This window comes from Trachinotus anak, unplaced genomic scaffold (genome assembly GCF_046630095.1).
Source record: "Trachinotus anak isolate AG129_WGS33_773 ecotype Australia unplaced genomic scaffold, CSIRO_AGI_Tana_v1 ptg000001l, whole genome shotgun sequence".
NCBI classification, from domain to species: Eukaryota; Metazoa; Chordata; class Actinopteri; order Carangiformes; family Carangidae; genus Trachinotus; species Trachinotus anak.
This window is the reverse complement of record NW_027273852.1, coordinates 22928162-22950414: the sequence shown is the minus strand read 5'-3', so window position 1 is coordinate 22950414 and position 22253 is coordinate 22928162. Positions and strand designations below refer to the sequence as shown.

Sequence of the window (22253 nt, the reverse complement as noted above, 5' to 3'; positions counted from 1 at the left end):
AGTCCAGTGTGTCTCAACAATATCCCAGGGTCCAATGTGCAAGGTGCCTAAAAGTCCAATCTGTGGTGTGATTGCTACTCCTGGAGGCCTGGTGTCCACTGCCACATGCAGCGTCTGGCTTGGAGGAGGGGCGAAGCATGCATTCACCCCTCCACTTTCCCACGTAGCGTGTCTCCCTCTCTGTAGCAGCCGGACGTCTATGATCTCTTTGCTGCTGCTCCTTCCTGGTGTGGTCCAGCTACCGAGATTCTTCTCGTCTGCTTGGGTTCAGTCGATCCGGCCATAGGCTGGTCAGGACTCTACCGTTCTCTCGGGCTCTTTCTCCCGCACCGTCTGCTCCGCACCGCTCCTGTTGGCGTCTCTCCTCCCCTTTTTCTCTCCCCGCACACCTGGCTCGCATTTTCTCGATCACCTGGTTGGAGGTGGGTTGGGCTCGCCGCTCCAATCAGTGTCCGCCTGTGACACACGTACACACGCACACACACACAGACACACTACATCCTGTGACAATTATCTGAAAATTGGCCACACTGGTTTTGATTAAGCAGACAAAGGAAGAAATACGGAAAAAGGAAATGAATAAAAATCGCTATTATTAAGAAAACACAATGCTGGACAAGTATTTGTTTTTGAGCCACATTGTGATCTGAAATAGTGCGCCACAATTATGAGTCCAAATGAATTATAAATCCTTAATACTGCAAGTATAATTAACAAATCACAGTAATTACTCAGTTTTGTTTGATGGTTCTCTCCTCACACTGACATCCTCTACTTTCAACACAGGCACATAAAATAAAGTCAGGACTCTTAACTTGTGATAGCCATGTTAACTGGAGGGGGGGACTTTCCTGCTCCCTGTCTGGTGTTTGTTGTTGGAGGATTATTGTTTTCAGTGCCAGTGGTTGCCGTCACCGGTTAGTGTTCATAGTTGAAAGGTTGTTGCTCAAAGGCGGGGCGGTGAGTAAGACAGACAGTCCACACTGCCCTCCACATGCAGACATAACTATTATACACCTGCAGGTATGCACTGACTGAACGAGGTGTAAGGTAGACAATACACCTGTGTGATGAAGTGTGTGTTGTCACTTAAATATGTTATCTCTGTGGTGAATGTGATAAGAAGACAGAGTGGTATTGTGATGGTATGCTAGACACATGTAGTCATAATAGAAACAATTCCAAAATGAAACTATACAGAAAAGTCTTGGATGACAATACAGAACAAAATGTGCCAAAAACTAGTCAGCCTGACTTTCACAGATTACCTTCTGTTAAAGCTTAGTTAAGCATAGCATAACAGGTAAGGCTTTTGTGTCTGAAACTGGGCCTGGGGCCGTTGTGTGTGGAGTGTGGCCGTTCTCCTATGTAGGTTCCCTCCGGGTTCTCTGGCTTCCTCCCACAATCCAAAGACATGCACATTTGCTTAATTGGCAACCCTAAAGTGCCCATAGGTGTGAAAGTGGGTGTGACTGGTTGTTTGTCTCTATATGTCAGCCCTGTGAAAGACTGGCAGCCTGTGCAGGATGTACCCAAGTCAGTCCCCATAGACTCCCATGTTAAAATGTTCAACTCTACAGGAGAAATAAACATGTTTACAGCCTGGTACAAAAACTGTTTTAGTCTCTAGAGCTAATTTCCTCCTTCGTGACACTAAGGTCTGTGTCAGCTGTGTGATGGACATGACTGGTTAATAGCCTCTTTGATCCCCATGACCAGAGACTACAGCTACAGTCCAACAGTCTGTGAGGGATCCTTTTGGCAATGTAACAAAACATGGTTGTGATCACGGTCTACTAAATATAAATATGATGTCACTGTTGCTTTTGGTCATGCCATTTCAGGTCATGTGATACTTTTAACCATATTAGGAGGTGTAATCTGAACAGTCATCATTCCCACAGGACTCTCTCCCTCTTGCTCTCTCTCTCTCTCTTTTTTAATACTTTATTGCGATGCCTCCTTTTTTATTAAGTTATAAATTAACAGAAAGTGACTGAACAGAAAAATGACACAAACACAACCAAAAAAAAAAAAAAATCAATCATCAAAGGCCAACTCACTAAATCAAAGGCCCTCTCCACATCTAATGTTATTCGCAGAGGGTCTTTATTTTGCTTTTGAGCATAATCATTTACATTTATTGTTCACCTGATGTTGTCTGCCCTCCTGGAATAAAGCCAGACTGATCTGTCTCTGTTATAGCTGCAATAATGGCTTTTAATCTATTGGTTAATGTTGCTGATATTATTTTATTACCTGTGATGAGCAGTGACATGGGCCTGTAGTAGAGCAACTGTGACACCTTTCCCTTCCTTTTTATTATAGAGGATTGCCATGCTTCTGCCCACCTTCCTGTATTTAATTCAGAATCTATGCCTTTAATATTAAGGCAGTTATTTGTCTTCTAATTTTTCTTTTTATGAAATTTGTTTGCAAATCTTTCATCTCTTCCCTACTTTCAGTCCCCGTGTTTGTTGTTTTGTTTCCTGTGAAGTAATTGCTTTTGTCTGTTTGCTGTTCTATTCCTGCAGCTGTCCAGGTAGTTAAAGGTAAGTCAAATATTTCTTCCTGTTGTGGAAACCTCATTCAAATGTCATCTCATTGAAGATGCTTCCTTTATTTTCATCTTCGACACCACTCATCTTCCCACCTTCTGGTGTGTCTCTGGCCTTTTTGAGACCCCCCCCCCCCATCCTGTAAAAGTGAGTTGTTTGTTTGTAATGTCAGTGTGAGTCTGCTGCATGATCATATTTATATTTATAGTTCAGCTTTAGCCAGTGTCACATTGTTTTTGAATATGAAGAAATATTCTGAGCCACTCCTCCCCGAGCTCAGCTACATGAGCTACAGCAAACCTGGCTGTTCTTGTTCAAATGGTTTCCTGTAGGAATAATACATCAATAGATTCCCTTTATCTCTGTTCCCCTAAAGCAAGATGCTCTTCTTCTGAATTCAGTCCATTAACATCCACTGTTATTATATATAAGTCGCTCATGACACAGTTGAGAAGTCCACTCAAAGCACCTCATGAAACCTGCCATATCCACACACACACTCATACACTGATAGAACAGCCAGCAGAGGCAGTCTGGAGCCCAGGGTCTTGGAGGAGGGGATCAGCCCACTGATTGTCTGTTTAGTGGATGATCCACTCACCCCCCTGAGTCACAGCCGCCCAGACATATGGAGGGGGTTTGGAGAGGTGAGGGGTGGGTAGGAGGAGAAGTATAAAGACAGTATAAAGAGTAAAAAAAAAAAAAGTTTGTTGGCTCAGAAAGTTTGGATTTGTTTGACCACTTCAACTGTTATGGCTGCAGAGGCGTTTCCTCAAAAAGTACAAGTTAAAATTCCTCCATTATTCAGTGACAGCATAACTACTGTTCCTCATCCCCTATTTATTAAACCATCACATTACAAGAGAAAAAGACAAATAAACAGAGTAAACACATCTACCTCATTTAGTCTTCACTCTTCTCCCTGGTTTATTTAACCCTCCTGTTATGCTCCGGGTCAAATTGACCCGTTTTAAAGTTTGAAGATCTAGGAAAAATAGTTAAAAGTATTTTTTCAGTATGAAACTTCTTCTGCTTGCCTTAATTAGTGTAATCAACATATAATATGAAAATGGTTCATCTCACATATTTGCAACCACCCCCTGCATGTTTATATCACATAGATACTGTTCGGGTCAATTTGACCCAGCAGTCAAACTGGAGGTAAAAGGGTGTCAGAAATGTCAGACTATTTTTTTCTTTGCAACTATGAGACATATTTCATCCCAATCACTCTCTCACACACACACACACACACACACACACACACACATACTCAGTGCACACACAGAGCACACACACACACAGGTGCAGGTGTTATGATATTTGACGAGAACCATTTATGTTCTCGCGGGAAAACTCCACCCACATTCAGTGGACACTCAACAGGGCAGGGGCAAAACATATAAAAGATTCTCTGCATGGGAGTCCTACCAACATTACACTCTGTCAGGCAAACCTTTACAAAATGAGCAGCAGAAGCAAAAGGATGACAGTCCAGGAGGCTCTGGAAGTCATCATTGATCATGACAGTGAAATGGAGGAGGATGTGTCTGAAGATGAAGACCATCTTGAGCTAAATTCTGATTCTAATGATTCTGATTTTGAACCAGATGAGGGAATTGCTATTCCTATTCCTCCAAGCAAGACATTCATGTCAAAAAATGGTGAAATACAGTGGTCTTCATCCCCAAATACGCGTCAGGCAAAACTGTCTGCAGAAAACATAATCAAGACAGTGCCAGGACCCACTAGGATGGCAGTGACTCGTGTGACTGACATCAAGTCAACTTTTGAGCTGGTCATGCCAGATTCAATACAGAAAATCATTCTGGAAATGACTAATCTGGAAGGGAGGCATGTTTTTGGGGAGAATTGGAAGGACAAAACACATTTAGATGCATATTTGGGGCTCCTCATCCTTGCTGGGGTCTATAAGTCGAAGGATGAATCGACAGTCAGTCTGTGGGATGCAGAGACAGGCAGGGCTATATTTCGAGCCACAATGTCTCTGGAGACTTTTCACATTTTCTCCAGAGTAATCCGATTTGATAATCGAGAGACAAGGGCTGATAGACGAGAGAGAGACAAGCTGGCAGCTATTAGGACTGTGTAGGACAAGTGGGTAGAGCAACTACTACTCTATAACCCAGGCCCTAATATCACAGTGGATGAAAGGCTGGTGACATTCAGAGGTTGCTGCCCATTTAGGCAATACATGCCTTCCAAACCAGCTAAATATGGAATAAAAATCTGGGCAGCATGTGATGCTGTCACCAGCTATGCATTGAACATGCAGGTTTACACTGGAAAGCCAGTTGGAGGAGCCCCAGAGAAGAATCAGGGCACAAGGGTCGTGCTCGACATGGCACAGGGTTATTACAACATTAAGTAAGACTATTGTGTTTCATAAGTTGGTCTTTCAAAAGCAATAAAGTGGTGAAACATTTTTAAAAAAGTTTGAACATGCATTTTTTTTATGATAAACGAGTGAATTATCCTAATTGAACCATTACCTGTTAGAGGTAAGGAACACCACTGCACTAAATCTTGATAGAATAGTTAGTAATGGAGTTAGTAATGAAATATTCACAGTGCTTATTAGGATTTTTTGGGTTTCGGACATCTTTTGGATAATTAATCATGCACTGGGTCAAATTGACCCGGGAACACCATTGTTGTTCCTGACAAATGAACAAAACAGGAGGGTTAAATATGTATGTATTTTACAAACTGAATATATATATCTAACTCATAAACACACTTCTTCAAATACAAATGAGTATTTTTTACAGTATAATAATCTTTAGCAGACATGTTGTAATGCGAGTACTTCTGTGTTTCAATAAGAGAGTATATATATGCTTTCACACGTACACACATCCATACACATGATCACACATACGCATACAACACAGAACTGAAAAAACACAGCTTTCTTCCCCCACACTCCCGTGTCTCCACCCTCCCCATACCATCCTATCCTGTTCCCCCCACCCACACACACTCACAAACACACACACAGTCACACACACACAAACACATGGAGTCACACTACCAAAGCCTAATCCATTAGCCAACAGATTAAGTTATCCTTCTGTCAGTAAATTAGACTTTTATTGTTGTAAACAAAACAAAAAGGTCCATCAGGCACATAATTACTGTTTGACAGTGTGTCCATTAGTCTTCCATGTGTGATCTTTCTTTTATTCTCTATCACAACAGTTTCCACTGTTGCACTTGACTGATGTTTTCTATTTCTTTCTCTCCATCAGGCCTTTCTACTTCAGGTCCTGTCTTGCTGCAGTTGTTCCCCACTGCTCTAGACGGTTGCTGTGCCACCGTCCTTCTTTGTTTTGCTGGAGCCATGATGTTTGTTGCTTTTACAGTTGTTCCTGCACAGGTACGAGGTCTGCTGTTGTTTCACTTTCATTGTAAGGTCATGGTCCAGGTAGACATATGCACCATTGAGGCTGATCCCTTTCTTTGACTTCTGCCTACACTTTTTATCTTTTACTGTCATAGGGGTTGGTGTTGTGAGCCTCTCCCCTTCCCTTAATATGCCTTCACTATGTGTCCCAGTAGTGTGGGGTTCCTTTTCCATCAGCAGAACACTTTCTTTAAGTTATGTCTTTTGTATTGTAGCTGAAGTGAGAGAGAGACAGTAAAGTTGGGGGCGAGAGAGACGGGAAGACATGCCACAAAGGGTCATAGATTGGACTTGAACCCAGGCCGCTGCTGCAGGGACAAAGCTCCACCAGGTGAGTCTCCGAGGCCCCGTCAGCAGAACATTTTAAAGTTATTTCTGGATGGATTTGGTCATGTCATTCACTATGTTCAGCCATGGAGTTATTTTCAGTATAGTCCATCTGGTCTTCTATCTTTATTGCTTTCTTTCTGTATCTTCTGAACAGGTGAGTACAGAACATATGCCGTTTACATCAGAGTGATGTAGCCAGTTAAGCTGGGTTGTGGACTCAAAACAGCAAGCTAGCGCTGTTCATATGATGAACTAGAGGCACCATTCAACCTCAACACTGACCAACTCTCGTGGAAAGTCTCATTTGGTTTTCATGTGTGATCTCATCATGCTTGCTGACCAAACAACATGCTACATTTAGCACCAGTAACATCTTGTAAGGAAAGAAGAGTCAATCTTATCTATTGAACTGCCTTACAATACTGTGAAAGTATCAAAGCCTCAGTCCACAGAGAAATGCACACAGCCTGTATTCAGAAACTGAGCCTTAAAACCAGCCGTCAGGACTTCTGGAACTTTGTGATGTCACACATGCCCCAAGCCCGACCACCTGGACCCACCATCCAACTTTGCAGGATTTGGTTTCTCTGAGTGTTTACCTGAAATCTGCTATATTTTTATTGAATCAGTCAGCACTGACAGTCACTGACCTGTAGTTACTAGAGCTCCAGAGAGAAGCCTGAGAGAGGAGATGTACAGTGAGATGTCTTCACATCTTATCCTAAATCTAATTTGCTAATATAAAATAAAAGCTAAAATAAACTTTGCTGCATTATTTTCTTAATACCCCACTCTGTGTTGCTTTGAAAGTCTTCTGTACAAAGTATTTTTCTCTCTAGATGGAGTCCTTCAGCATCACAACCAATTGTGCTATCTCACAGGTATCTGTAATGTCAAGAAAAAAAATGTATTCAAATCTGATTTGCTTTCTGTTTTCTTTCCCCCACCATCTCTTCATATTGTTAGAGATTCCCAGCGGAGATGATACACATATTTTTAAATTCAGTGTGACTTATAATTTCCTGGAATGTCATATCTGCAATATCCATTAAAGGGCCCTAATATCACACTTTTCCTGTCTTTTATTTGAATACTTGAATACTTTCACAGTATTAATATAGCAACTAGACCTGGTTTATATTCAACAAGGATATGGACATCTCACTTTTTTCAATATGGGAGCTTTAATGAATAAACAAACATAAATTTGCTTACAAATAATTAAAAACATCCTTTATAACTCCAGAACTCATCTGAGAAACATCACATTTGAAATTTCCCTCAGTATCAAATTACTGAATATAAACAAATACAGGCCCTTGTGTGAAGTTGTGATGTCTACTCACGACAGACACTGAGGCTTGGAACCAGAGGAATAGTGGCTAAAGCTAGCACATTAGCATACTGAAAAAAGGAAGAAGTTTGTTGAGGAGTTTCCAATCAAAATGTACCAATTTGTATCATATGAGTGTGGCTGTGTGGCTGCACACAGCCGCTGGATGTTTTTATGGGGGCACATGTTGGCATTTGTTGCTGAGACCAATTGCAAACTGTAACTTACAGCCAACTGCAAACTAATGCAAGACACATTGTTACCACAACTCTGTTTGTGTCAGATACTGTGTAAGCTTATACACATGCACAGTATAGGCCTGTGATGTTTTAATTTGCGCACACAGACAAACACACACACACGATCAAACATATATTTAAATGATTACCTGTTTCCCTGGTAGCTGCCTGTTATCTGCAGCGTGGAGGCACAACTCTGGCCTGAGCTGCATGAGAGCCGGAAACGCTCGTCACCTCTCACCTCCGGAGTCTCTATCTACCCCGGCTCAGAGCTGGTGTGAAAATATTTCACCTGAGAGAGAAAACAAGGTTATAAAAGAGAAGGCCGCAGGGCCACAGGATGGGCTAAGTTATTCTTCTGGCCTGGAAGAACAATACTGTTGTGGCATCGTGTGAAGAGGATCTGCTGCCAGGATTCGGGAGGAAAAAACTACGTGTGTGCAGTTGTGAGCTTCTGTGTGTGTGTGTGTGTGCACTAGCTGAAATTGGGGGAGAGAGGATAAGGGAAAATCACAAAACATCAAGGAGCAATGACACAGACTGTTCCTGACAGCTCAGAGAGAACAGAATAATATCAGTTCTGCTGAGGAGGGGGGCAGAGAAATGAGGTAGAGAGGTTATTTTATCTGTCAGACGGACAGAAATGTCCAGCCATCGGGGACACTCCAAAAGATGTAGAGACAGGGTGAAGTTTGAGATAAGTGCCGTGTTGGACTGATGTGTGGAAGAAAGGATGGCAGAAAAAAAAGAAGAGATTTGAGAAACAGAGGGGGCAGAGAGCAGCTGCTGGGTTTATTGTGATGACATTAATACATAGACAGATGCAGGTCTAGACATCTGGAATTCAAATATGTGGCATGTGATTGTCAAAAAAAAAAAAAAAAAACATAGCTCCACTGAGTACTTTAGTCTTTGTGTTGGTGTGAAAGCATTTTAGGGTGGAACTACTGGTCATTTGTCATGTGAGTGACCAACATTGTTTTAATGAGGATAAACAAACGGATTCCTCTTCATGATCATTATAAAGCTATTGCGGGAGACCTGCTGACACTGTGTTATGACATGTGCAGCTCTATCCTGCCTCCTGGACAGCAGGAATGGTGGGAACCTGGAAATGATGGCTGGTCAGTGCCTCTGTCAGTGGAAAAACAGGCCATTGTTATGTCAATCACTTTGGCATTAAGAGCACACTGTGTTTGATGTTCGGCAAGCTGGTACATGGTTCACAGGTATACACATATAGTATAGTATATACAGCCAGTATATTGGTTAGACAGAGTAGCTGGTGGATATTAGCCATTGTTAAAATTCAGTCATCAGCTGTATGTGAAACAGACCTCAGCTACATCTAAACCACCCATAAAAACTTGCAATGACATTTTAGTTTCAGCACTTTGCATTCAGATATAAATTCTGGTTTGTTTCATGTTCATACAGACTTATTACAAACCAACCATTAGCTGTAAACACAGACACTGCTTCACTGCCTCTTCACATGTTTATTTATCTTCTCTTGTGACACAAAGTGGTCATGAAGAACAGCAGTTTCAGTTTTTAATTGATGATAAAACACAGCACTGCTCTTGTTCTGGTTTCCCACAAACAAAGGACGCCAGAGTCAAGTAACAGCTTTCTCACCAGCTGAAGTGAACCAAACACAAAACCGCTACAATCCTTCACGTCCCACAAGATGTTATTATCCTGGTTCTACTAGTCTGTCACTATGATGAATGACAGATGATGTATATAAGCCTATATGACAGAAATGTATGACTTGATGTAACATTTTGATTTTGCCCACATGGGTCAATAGGTCAGTTTCCATCGAGCTGTTATTATGAATATTTTCAGTTTGTGAATATATAATCCTGAGTGGGCAAAAAGTTATTGACATAGAACATAGCATGTGTACAAGCTGTATCAACAAATAAATCATGACGCATTGTGAATTAAGCATGAGACCTAAACGTGGACTGAAGTTTCTGCTCCACTGAAAAGATCAGATGTGTGTGGAGTGATAATGAGACTGTACTGAAATGTTATGTATAAATACAGGAATCAAACAGAAATGTTTTCTATATTGTTTTTCCAACACACTCTTACTTCCAAGTCTCCCATGTATGGATGCTTGGTCATTGTTCAAGATGCATTCTCTGCACTTAGGCTCTAAATAGCAACACATTCGACAGAAGGTGCTGGACTGGATGGCCGGCATACAAAGCGCACAACTACCACAAGAGACCTGGGTTCACAACCACAGTCATGTCTGTGGTGAGGTTTGGAAACAAAAGTACTTTGGTGACGGTTGGGGAAAGATGGTGGTTTAGGTGAAATGTAAATAAACAGGTTGTGTCCATATGTGATGATTTGGCAGTAACTGTGTCAGCTTTTCTGCAGCAGGGCCAGCTGGAGAATTACAAACCTGTCCTCCAACCTGAACAACCATACAGGTCATTTGTTACACTCCTACGACCCATAGGAGTGTTGGTTTGTGGACAGCATACGCTCACCCACCTGTCACTCATAGTGGCCACAGCCTCAGTTTTGCACAACTTTAAGGCTTATAGGGCGAGTTACATAGAAATATACCCCCCATACAGTTGTCATGAAGGAGGAAATTTGCTCGAGAGACCAGAACAGTTTTTGTACCAGGCTGTAAACATGTTGATTTCTGCTATAAAGTTGGACATTTGAACAATGGAGTCTATGGGGACTGACTCACTGTTGGAGCCAGACTCTAGTGGTCATTAGAGGAACTGTGGTTTTTGGCAGAGTTGGCTTAATTTTTCGTCAAGTTGCTGCTTGAGCACTAATAATGCAGGCTGACAGTCACCAAAACCCTCCAAAGAATTAGTTACACGAGAGAACACATGACATCAAGGTTACACATAGATTAGCTCATGTGTAATGAGTCAGTGTGAACACAGAATAGAGCAGAACTAAAAGTCAACAATGTCTTTTTTCACTTCTGTCTGGACAAATTGAACCAAACAATTCTGTCATCAAAGTGTTTGAAGCAATTTAAAGTTGGTAGATGCTTCAACACAAAATATCAAAACTTAATGCATGGCGGAATAAACTACATGGTACTTACATGGCTTTTACAGCAGCCTACTACTTATAATCGCTTGTGATTAACTACATGTCTTCCTTGTGTACTTTCTCAGAGGCATCCTCCAGGTCTTTTAAAGGAGCCAAATAAAAGCTTGGTGTCTGACTTGTAAATGCATGTCTTTCTTCCCTGCTCTCTGTCTAGATCTCACTCTCTCTTTCTCACCACAGCTGTTTATCACCTTCCATCTCTTCACTCTCACAGCATTTGGACCTTTGAAGACATTATGAAGCACTCACAGAGGACCTGTATCGCCATCGATTTCCACCTGAAGTACAGATGGCTTGTCTGCAGGGTGTCTGCCCATAATCACAACAGGGTTTTTGATAATGATAATAATGATTGCGGCGGTAAATAACAGCCTGGGTCTGGCGGAGGCTGTCTCTGCCGGCAAGCCAAACATGCAGACAGCTCAGCTGGCCTGAGTAATCTCAGATGCTGAGAAGATTTCTGCTCTTTCTCTCCACTTGCTAAGGACACGTCCTGTGGTGTGACATCCCCAACGTATACAGCAGACTTCACTTAATTGCATATGAAGGGATTTGCATTTGTGATGGCTTCCAACAAGGTCACACGAAATGTCTCTGCCTTTATTTCTCTGTGGATAGAGGCAGGAAGATGGAGAGTGAAGAGGAAGGTTAAATATTCTCTGCTTAATATTTTGAGTTGGATGGATGTTCATATGACCACCCAGGGGCTATATGACTAGCACTATGCAGCCAGTATACCCATTGCAAAAGAAAGCTGAACATTGTTAAACCATTACAGAAAACTGTTGACTGTGCTCACCACCACAAAGTAATCTCAAACCAACCAGTCCTCCAACCTGAACATACAGGTAGTTTTTTTCAGCCCTCTGATGGTTCTCATGGTTACAATAATTAACATGCGGACTGTACCAAGAGCGGAGTACTTTGTTTCGTCACTGTGGATACAATAATAATGGTCATGTCTTGGTTAGATTTAGGAAAAGATGATAATTTGGATTAAAATCAGTACTTCCCAAGCGTTAGATGATCTTGTTGTCATGGTTACAATAATAACAACAAATGGTCATGGATAATAGAAACAACATAGACTGCTACTTTCACATGGGAATCGAACACCACTCTCCTGTATCATATTCATCCATCCACCCCAACCTCCTCCTGACGTGGACTTTGTCGCTCTATAAACTACGTCACCGCACTTTTCCCTTTGTTCCTGTCATCATTACTATGACCACTAGATGTCGCCTAGCAACAAAACCTAACTATTGGTCATAACAACCTGCTGACAGACGACCTATGGGCTCATTTTTTACAGGACAGTGTCTCACAGACACTTTAATGTGACTGGTCACTTATAACCCAGTGTAGAGATAGAGAAACAGATTCTACTAGGTCTGATTTCCTCCCAACCAACTTTTCTGGCTGTGGCAGTTTTATTCTCTTCTTTAATGCGTTGTGATGTATTTAAAGAAAAATGCATTAGCAGTTATGATATGCTGTGATCAGTCACAGAATATATATAACTTTTAAATAAACTAAGCTGTAAAAATCGTTACCTACCATTCTCCACCACCTCAACAACAATATGATTTTTTAGAGAAGTCTTCCCTCTGTTTTAGAGCTGCATCTGAAAATTATATTCATGTTCAGTAAATCTGCTGTTTATTTCTGTAATTACTCAGTCAATTGATTTCTTGAGTGTTTTGTCTATGAAATATTAGAAAACAGTGTCCATCATAATTGATTATGAATCATAATTGAGCCCCAGATGATCCTTCAAATGGTTATAGATGACTTAGAGGACGAGCACATGTCAAGAGTCTTTTATTTGCTTTCAGAAAAGGCTCAAAATGGTTATATAAATACTTGCCAATTAATTATCTGGTGATTGCCTTATCGATTAATTAACTTATCATTCCAGGTCTACTCAGTTTGTTATGCCATTGCTGTCACGTGTCACTGTGACAAGCTGAGCTAAGAAGAGCGATGTGTCTGGCTGAGAGGATAATAATCACCACGCCATCTGAAAAATAGAAACCAATATTTACCACATTGCTCCATTAGATCATGGCCTTAGACCCATGTAGAGAAATAGAGGCACCTTTTTCAAATGTACACAATGAAACAGTTTGCTCCATATGAGAAAACGTTTTTTGGCTCTTTTGTGTCATGATTTTGTTTTAGCAACTTTTAATGATCCCATATTTTACACTTTTCCTGTGTATTATTTGAAGTGTTGATATCTATAAGAAAATAAAATTGTGGTTCTAAGAACCAAAAACATGTAGTTTTACATCTCCTCTCAGGCTTCTCTCTGGAGCTCTAGCATCAACTGGTCAGTGAGCCAATCAGAAGAGTGGCTCTCTTCTGATTGGCTTTCTGGGCAATCTGAGCAGATTTCAGGTAAACATTCAGAGAAACCAAATCCTGCAAGGTTGGATGGTGGGTCCAGGTGGGCGGGGCTCGGAGCATTGGCTGAGAGCAGTGACTGCTTTGTTGTGACATCACAAAGTTCCAGAAGTCCTGACGGCTGGTTTTAAGGCTCAGTGTCTGAATACAGGCTGTGTGCATTTCTCTGTGGACTGAGGCTTTGATACTTTCACAGTATTAATACAGAACCTAGACCTGCTTTATAATCAAAGAAGACATGGACATCTACCTTTATGCAATAAGGGACCTTGAATGAACACCATTTCCCAAAAGGCCAAGCAGCTCAGTAGCAATGCATAGTCAAGACAGCAAACAACTGGTCCAATGTATTTCTGTGGCTGCCACTCTGGTAAAATTTAGTTGTAGTTTCTGTAGGTTAGTAAGTTAGCAAGTAAGTATCTTACAGTGTGGATAATAAACCCCACAAACATGTTCACTTTTTCAAAAAACACACACTTGATTAAAGTTTGCACCAACATCAGGACTTTGCCACTCAATAGTGATTGTAGCTGCTACACCCACCTCCTTCCTTCTAGCATCTAAGGCAGCTTTCTAAATGGGTGCTCAGTGTAAACATGTTCAAATCAGAGTGTTGCTAAATGTTAAGCAGTTACTGACACGCTTCCCTCCATTCAATGCTTTAGTGGTCTATTGTTCTCTGTTGTAACTGAGTCACACTTTGGCAGTGACTTAACAACATTGCCAAGTGACAAGGTTGACTGTATTTCCCTTCTCCCAGCAGCACCTGAGCAGCACCGCAGAGGCCTCAATCGAAACACAACCTTTTTGTTTACAGCCCCCGTGTGACAGCACTGAGAGGAGAACAATGGCATGTATTGTGATGCAGTACAATGCTCCTTTAATGTGCTTTGACAAGGCGCAAGTAGCACAAGTGATGGCAAAGCATCTGGGTTGTCACTGAGATTATTAATGACAGCAGTGTGTAACTGTAATGTTCCCACACTTTGTTTGTCTTCCATAGTGACATGTTGTTCATAACAGGGTCGATGGAAGTGACTGCGTACATACCTGGATTCTGCAGGGTTTACAAAACATCCTGAACAGATCAGGGGTCAGGTATGTCAGAGAGTCGTCTTAGAGCAGATGAATAAGTGGCAGCTTGCATCCGGAAACTGGCCTGCCAGATTGTTTTGATAATCAGATTTTTTAAAAAAACCTTACAATATCAGACTGACAGTTCCAGAACAAAGCAAATTCAAGTTTTATCAATCAAGTTCTGGTGTTTCAACCAGTGTCTGCATCAAATACTTCAACAGACAAAAATGTGGTGTAACACCAGCAGCAGATGCTGGCAGATGCTATTTACACCCAAGTGTCTGTAGCCAACGATGCTATTTGCAACTGGGGTGAATAGCCAATGTGTTTATTTACACCCAGGTGTATGAAACACATGCAATGCTAATGCAAGTTAGTCATATCAAGTAGGTATCCTTCAACCAGTCCTCCAACCTGAACATCCTTATCCCATCTAATGATGCAAGAAACCTGGGTGACATGTTTGATGACCAATTATCCTTCTCTGACCATATTGCAGCTGTCTCTCGGTTGTGCCCCTTTACTCTTTACAGCATCAAGAAAATCAGGCCTTACCTGACTCAGTACACCACCCAGCCCTTGTGCTCTTCTGGCAGGCCTTCTTCTGTGCTCAGTGAAACCCTTTACAGATGGGCCAGAACACAGCAGCTTGCCTGTTCTTCAATCAACCCAAAAGGGCACATGTCAGTCATATCATAACATGTCAGTCATATGTCAGTGGCGGTACCCGGCTTCAGCACTGTTCGGGCGGACAGGGACATTGTTAGCAGCGGCAAGAGGAAGGGAGGAGGGATTGCACTGTACGTGAGCGAGAAGTGGTGTAATCGCGGACATGTGCACGTGAAGGAACGTCTCTGTAGCCCGTACATTGAACTGCTGGCTGTGGGAATGCGGCCGTATTGTCTGCCACGGGAGTTCACATCCGCCATTGTTATTGCTGTTTACATCCCCCCAACAGCTGATGCAGTGACGGTCTGTGATGTCATCACCTCCACCGTTGCACGGGTTCAGACCCAACACCCCAATGCCTTCACCGTCATAACTTGGGACTTCAACCATGTCACACTGGACAGGCTACTACCAACTTTCCACCAGTATGTTGACTGCCCCACCAGAGACAATAAAACCCTGGATCTGCTGTATGCCAACACCAGTGGTGCATACAACACCACAGCCCTTCATGTGTAAATAGTGTAAATACACTCTCAGCCCTAACAACCCTTATTGTGCCCTTATTGAAATATTGTACATTCTTTTTTGTTACTTTCTTTATCGTATTGTACATATTGTAAGTTATGCTGTTGCTGAAATGCAACAATTTCCCAGTTTGGGATCATTAAAGTACTTTGATTTGATTTGATTTGATTTGATGTCAGTACTCTACTCATTGACCCACTCTGGCTACCGATGGCCGCCCAAATCAAATTGAAGTCACTAACGCTTGCCTTCAGAGGGACTTCTGGGTCTGCACCATCTACTTGAACTCAATCATTCAGCCTTATGTTCCTTCTCAGCCATTGCATTCCTCCAGGGAATAATGTCTGGCATCACCATCCCTGCACACAAGACAATCTCAGTCCACATTGTTCTCATCTGTGGTTCCCCGATGGTGGAAGTTCTACCAGAGGAGGGGCGTCCCTCTCTATTTTCAAGAATCTCTTGAAAACTCATCTCTTCCGAGAGCACCTTCACTCCAAAAAACCTGAAATATCTAACTAGCACTGCTTGATGTACTTCCTTATACAATCTCCCAGCACTTATTAAATAGATGTACGACCCAAAACTTACAAGAAGGTTTCCCATTGCACTGTAGCTTACTACTGTACTTCACTTGTGAGTCGCTTTGGATAACAGCGTCTGCCAAATGAGTAAATGTAAATGTAAATGAACAACCATATGAGTCATTTTTTCAACTTTCTGATTTGACCCATGAGTGCCTCCTGAAATAGCGCCCCTGTTGTGGCAGGCATACCAGAATTCAGTTGTCATGGTTGCAGTAATATATATGCAAACCGTACTGACAGCGGTGTACCTACCTTTGTTGCCATGGTTATTGTAATACTGGTCACGGCTTTGTTAGGTTTTAGGAAAAGTTTGTGATTTGGGTTAAAATATGTACCGTAATTTCCGGACTATAAGCTGCTACTTTTTTCACACGCTTTGAACCCTGCGGCTTAAACAACGATGCGGCTAATCTATAGATTTTTACGGGCTAACAGCCTCCAGGGGGCGAAAGTGACATTGAGAGCGACAACGAAAGAGAGACTGAGAAAGTGTGTGACGAAGTCATTCTGAGGCTGTTCAGTTCCGACACTGAAGACGACGACTTCAGTGGTTTTAGTGCGCAGGAGGAAGATGAAGATAGGGATCAGTGACTTTTCTGGTAGGCTAACAGCCTACGGCTGGTAGGCTGGTTATTTTTTTATTAACCAGTCGTGTTACTGCTGTGACTGCTTGTTACTGCCGTGTTACTACCGTGTTACAGGCACTGTTCGGAAAAAAGCACTTATTAAAATAAAAATTAAAAAAAATCTTTCTGTGTAAATATCTCATGTTACAACGTGGACACCTGCGGCTTATAAAGAGGTGCGGCCTATATATGTACAAATTCTTTTTTCTTTTTCAATTTAGTTGGTGCGGCTTATATTCAGGTGCGCTCAATAGTCCGGAAATTACGGTACTTCTTTAACATTAGATGATCTTTGTTGTCATGGTTACAATAATAACAGTCATGGATAATAGAAACAACATAAACTGCTACTTTCACATGGAAATTGAACACCGCTCTCCTGTGTCGTATTCATCCATCCACCCCAACCTCCTCCTGATGTGGACTTTGTCGCTCTATAAACTACTTCTCTAGATATCACCAAACAACAAAACCTAACTATGGCTCATAATAACCTGCTGCACGGATGAACAATGGGCTCGTTTCTTACAGGAGGACAGTCTTCTTCCAAAGTTACTTTTTAGTACATAATTTCATCCGTCCTGAGCTGCAGTAAAGGGATAATAATTCAAATACATAATTTTGTTGTAATTTTTACAACAAAGACTTTAGAAATTACCGACTTCATCTGATAAACTCAGACCGTTGAAGCCTCATATTAGCGTCAGCTGCCTTTACAATCAGGACAGGAGGAAGAGTGACCAGTAGCTCTCTCAGTTTACATATGTGTGCATGAGTATTGTTTAAAACAAAGACAGACACACAATATAGCAGCCCAACCTTTGAACACAGCATGTATTTGCCAGAATAGTTGAGGCTAAAACTAGAACTTTGCATTAAATGTAATATCAGGAAAAGGTGACAGACATTTCTAAACTCTATAATTTACTCTATAATGTGATGAATGTGGACACACATGACATGTGCTTGAAGGATTTACAGCTCACTGTCAAGCAGAGCTGCCTGCTGCCCTCTGAAACAACACAAACCAATATCAAGATTTGTTTCCCAGGAACCTTGAAATACAAGAGCTGTTTATGGATGGAAACTTGTGTGTATGTGTGTGTGTGTGTGTGTGTGTGTGTGTGTGTTGAGAGGGTGTCTAATCGCTGTTGGTGAGTAGCCCTACTGCTCTTTGTATGTCTAAAGTCCCTTGGTAGTCCTCTATTTGAAGTCTTTTCAAAGGAGTGCATTGGATAAAATAGCGTGTATCTAACCTTTATGGTCACACTGTGATGTTAAGCGGCAGATTGTTGGTCTTAAGCCTTTGCTGAGTGACAGCTTCCTGCCACACTGACAAAAAATTTGTCTGTGTGAGAGAGCGGGAAGTTCAGTTCAGATCTGAAATGAGGTTGTCAGAACTGATTAAAAAAGTATGAAGTTAGTGGTTAAATCCCAACTAAAGGCTAAAGTTTTAAAGAAATGACGTGTGCTCAACAAAACCACACTCACTGAGCAGCCTCACACATACCTCAGACCAGGCACACACAAGCATACAGTGCAGTAAAGTGGAAATGGAAAATATGGTCAGAGACTGAATCTAATGTGCAACAGTATTTTTTTCAGGTTGTTAGTCAGTTTTACTGAGTGTGTATGAAGTCAGGAGAGTTTAAACCGTGGCATTCAAAGGTGCTTTCTAAGCATTATTTTCTGACTGTGGTATGCACAGTTTTATTCACTGTGTTCTTGGCATTATTCTTTTCCATCATTTCCTCATTTGATTTTAATTGTGTGTCTGTTTTAATATGCACATGAATCTATCAGATTTTGTCCCCGTCCCTTGACTAGCAGTCATCGCGTTGAGGAGTTTAGTGGATCACAGCTGGGAACCAACACAATCTACTAACATACCCATTTTCTTATTCATCTATTCATTCATGTTTCTATTATGGCTTTTTTTGTTTTTGTTTGATTGTTTGGTTTTATTTATGTTGGACTGTGTATTTATGTGTCTAGGTGTCTGTGATGTTGTGCTGCATTTGGGAAGCAGCAGAATTGTGACACTTTGATGGGGATGTGATATATATTGAACAAAAATTTAAGAACAAGAACAATATGTACCTGAATTATGAATAACCTTTCTAATGTTTGATAACAATAATTAAGATACAGCCACACTGTAGCTGATATGTTAATGTCGATTTCACTTCAATTTTCAATTCAGTTGTATTTGTATAGCACCAAATCTTGACCAGACTCCATAAGTGTTCAATAAGAGGTCAGTTTGAAGCCTGATCTGAAATGTAGAGAGTGTCCACCTCCTGAACCAGACTGGGAGCTGGTTCCACAGGAGAGGAGCCTGATAGCTGAGGGCTCTGCTCCCCACAGGTAGACCTGCATTTTGAGAGTGGAATTTTCACAATGTTGCACAGGTGGAAGAAGGCTGTCCTAGAGACTAGGAAGGCTGTCCTAGAGACACTGTGTGCTACCAATAAATGCAGCCGTGTGCAATAATATATTCATGAACATTGTAATGTTGAGAACGGAATGGTCATTTTGCAGGCTACATTTTATAGTGCTGTTGAATTGTATTGCATTTTCCTAACAGGCACTGCTATTATTTTGGGGGGCAGACAAAGAGAAACACGTCTCCATATGGTGCATTACAATTCAACAGCACCACAAAGTGCATCCTCCGAAAACAGAAAAAAAGAAAAAAATACTAGTGTCTTTTGATGCCCTCTTTCATATACAGTGAGGGCCTTGGACAGTCTGTTTTCTTGAAAATGACTTTAGAGAGGAAGATTGCCACTGCCATTTGCAGGGCAGCTGTCTAGTTTAACTCTCTCAGTGAAGGCTTGACACAATAAACTGCTTGTCTTTAGTCCACTGTTCTGTATGGACACTGACAACCAGCCCCAATTCATCAAAAATAAGCATTTTGTTCCACAGTCCCCCCTTGACATGCCAATTTCACACCATGGAGAGATTTTCTCTCAGATAAGGCAGCCTGAGCAAATGCAGTGTCACTGCAGGCGATGTGGAGATGACAGAAGATAGACTGATCATCAGATGCTCGCTCTGTCTTCCTGCCTGTCTGTCTGTCTGTCTGCCTCTCCATCTTTTTGTATTCCTGGCTACTATCTCCTGCAGTAAATAAGCACCCAAACAACAAGTGACTCTCCCCTCCCACTACACACACACACATAAACACACACCCTGCTACACATCTATGTCTGCCAGGATGACTTTTTCTGTTCTGTGATGTATTCCATCACTCCACCCTATTATTACCTCTGACTGTAATAGGCACCTCTGTTTCCAATCAAGTTTTTACTTTCTGCGGGAGAAAGAAAACAGTTTTGCAGCAGACACATTTTATTCCACACACACACACACACACACACACACACACACACACACACACACACAGTAATGTCTGTCAGTGTCATCCAGCTCAGATTGTTCACACAGCACTTTTACTGCTCATAAAGGATCACATTGTTTTGCCAGGACGCTGTCAGAACATTAAAATGGGCCCTGTGTTGTTTATTGTCTGGTCCAGGATGGATGGTAGGTGGTCTGTCTGTATTCAGACTCCTGATCTTCACCAAAGAACAATGTAGCTGCTGAAAAGGAGGAGGCGCAGAACAAATAAAATCAAACATGTATTGTTCTGTAATCCTGTTTCTATTGCAGCTCCCTGTATGAATTATGTGCTCCAGCCCAGCTTTTTTTTGTGCTGCCACTGTCCATCCGTCTCTAGTATGTCAAGGTGTTCCATGGTATTTACATAAATCTTTCTCTCTTTCTGCCGTTCTGAGGGAACAATTGAGATGATGCTGTTTGACAATATGCTCATGAGTGGAGAGAAAAACAGAGCAGGTTGAGGTAATTGCCTGGGACAGGAAAGAACTGGGAGTCAAGTCACCACCAGCAATTTTCTATCATTATTATCCCTGTGTTATCTTTGTGACTTTGTGGCTCACTCTGAGACAAACTCACCCACGCTGCCACATACCTACACACAAAAGCACTCAGTCTGTTTTTTCTACTGCTCCAAACATCATTGACTGCAGACTGCTCTCCTCCTGGGCTGAATGATGTGTAAATCATGTAAACCAGCAACACGTTTCATAAAGTTGGGACAGGGTCATGTCTACCACTTCTTTTAACAACACTCTGTAAACGTTTGGGAGCTGAGGAGATCAGCTGCTGGAGTTTTGAAAGTGAAATGTCCCATTATTGCCTGACACAGGATTTCAACTGCTCAACAGTTCAGGGTCTTCTTTGTCATATTTTCATTTCATGATGCTCCAGATGTTTTCAGTGGGTGACAGGTCTGGACTGCAGACAGGTCAGTTTAGTGTCCGGACTCTTCTACTGCAGAGACATGCTGTTGTAATACTCTCAGAATGTGGTGGTTTTGGTGTTTGTCTTGCTGAAAAATGCAAGGCGTTCTCTGAAAAAGAAGCTGTCTGGATGGCAGCATATGTTGCTCCAAAACCTGTACATGCCATTCAGCATTAATGGAGCCTTCCCAGATGTGCAAGCTGCCCATGTGACGCAGCTGCGAGGTGTGAAGGCAGCGTGCCTGCTCACATACATTAATAGGGGCGCCAAAATGAAGAAAAAAACGTTCCACAGCTGCCGCATCCATTGTGCCAGAGCCCTAAGACAGCAGGTCAGACAGGCCAAGCTCTTAACCTTTCACATATGCACTGCAGTCCTGAACTTATCTAGACATCACCTGGAGAAGCCGTCTGTGAGAACGCAAATGTCCGTACCAGTTGAACCAAACATATATGAGTAGAAAAGGTCATAGAAAGCGAGTGGTGTTTCTATCATGTGACTGGCATGAAACCAGATGAATACATACACCTGAGGGTGGAGAAGAAGGGTCATTTACACAAACACGCCCAATGAAAATGTTTGACTGGAGAGAAGTTATGATCTGCAAACTTTGGTAAAGCCTCGCACCAAAATGGACGGTCAAATTCAAGGAATGGCAAAAAGACTTATTTATGATGGAAACAAAACTCTGTGATTTCTGTGCTCTACTTATGTCCTGCCTCCTGCACACTCTACCCAGGGGCCACCACTTGTCTGAAGCAAACAGAGTATTTCCAGTAGGTGAGACCATGTCTGACATGAGCAGTCCTCTGTTGTTTGCAGACTTGGGTCTCTGGACATTGTCTCAGTTCATGCGAGGAAATGGTAGACGTCAGACACAGTGAAATGCAAATCACTATATTGCTCAGGTAGATATTACAAAAGAAATTATATATGTCACTGTGGTTCCATTAATTTTTGCTAATGCTGGATGTTCTACACAAAATCCTACTGAGTTAGGCAAAACGTTGCTGTTGGGCCAGTACTGACCTCCCAC

General features: G+C 41.8%; 1 pseudogene; it reads left to right on the top strand.

The window, feature by feature from the left end:
• Nucleotides 1-3812: 3812 nt before the first annotated feature.
• Nucleotides 3813-22253, top strand: part of LOC139625028 (piggyBac transposable element-derived protein 4-like) — a 182760-nt pseudogene continuing 164319 nt past the window's right edge.